General features: G+C 46.9%; 1 non-coding gene across 1 annotated transcript; it reads left to right on the plus strand.

Annotated features, from left to right (window-relative positions):
• Positions 1-1075: 1075 nt before the first annotated feature.
• Positions 1076-1182, plus strand: LOC112085924. Its single transcript, XR_002899202.1, has one exon. It is a non-coding gene; the product is annotated as a small nucleolar RNA R71 (small nucleolar RNA).

The following is a 1182-nucleotide window of genomic DNA, read 5'->3' on the forward strand; positions in this document are numbered from 1 at the left end:
ATAAGGTGGTGGTGGAACATAGGGCTTTTCAAGCTCGGTTGTCTTTTCCACCTCTTTTCCTTTGTCCTTGATCGGTTCCTTCTCTAAGACCGCTTCTTTACACGCATCGTCTGAGGCTGCCTCCCCCTCTAATTGCTCATTGGCCTCAATGAGCTTTGTCTTAGGCGTTGGAGTTTGTAATTCCTTACCACTCCTCAATGTGATGGCGTTCACATACTCTTTAGGGTTCGGCTCCGGTTTACCTGGTAAAGCCGGGCCTCTTGATGATGTAGAAGCTTGATTCTGCTTAAGCTCTCTGATATCTTGCTGCATTGTCGCGTGCTGGCTCTCAACCCTTTGCTGGCCCTGTAACAGTTGCTGTAGTATCCCACAGACGTCGTTCCCCATTTGATTCTGACCCGTTCCCTGAATCTGTTGTTGATTACCCATCGGCTGCGGATGGAACCCTGGTGGAAACTTGTGTTGCGGCGGTTGGTTGTTGAAGTTGTTACTCTGAGCCGCTTGATTCTGCTGACTGTAGCCGTGCTGTTGCCCACTGAACTGTTGCTTGGGCTGGAAGGTATTCTGAAAAGGAGCCTTTTGAGCATAGCTTTGTTGTTGTTGTTGAGCAGGGTACACTTGGTCTTGAAGGTTAGCTACATTCGGGTTTCTGTATGAGAGGTTTGGGTTACTGTTGTAGTTGTTAAACCGCTGATACCTCTGCTGATTCCCTATGTAATTCAGCTCCTCTTGTGTTAGACCATCTTCATTGACATTGTCAAAACTTGGCCCTTGCTCATCAAACTCACCTACAAAGTGTATTGGCTTTTGAGTCGCCATCAAAACCTTGTCAAGCTTACTCTGAAGCTCTCTTATATCCTTTTTCATGCGCTGTTCATCACTAGATCCCTCTGTACGGTTTGCTCTATCAAAGTCCTCTCCATACGTGTCATTGGACAAGGCTAGGTTCTCAACTAGTTCCATTGCCGCAGTGATCTCTTTTCCAAGAAAATTCCCATTTGAAGCTGTATCGAGTTGGTTTCTGATCTTGGGGAGTGCACCTCGGTATAAAGTACTCAAGAGGGATGCCTCTGAGAAGCCGTGGTGTGGGCATTGGTTAGTGTAGCTTCTAAACCGTTCCCAAGCTTCACTAAAGCTCTCGTTATTGTGCTGCGTGAAACTTGAGATCTGATTCCTGAGCTT

This window comes from Eutrema salsugineum, unplaced genomic scaffold (assembly GCF_000478725.1).
Source record: "Eutrema salsugineum unplaced genomic scaffold, Eutsalg1_0 scaffold_3, whole genome shotgun sequence".
Taxonomy (NCBI): Eukaryota; Viridiplantae; Streptophyta; class Magnoliopsida; order Brassicales; family Brassicaceae; genus Eutrema; species Eutrema salsugineum.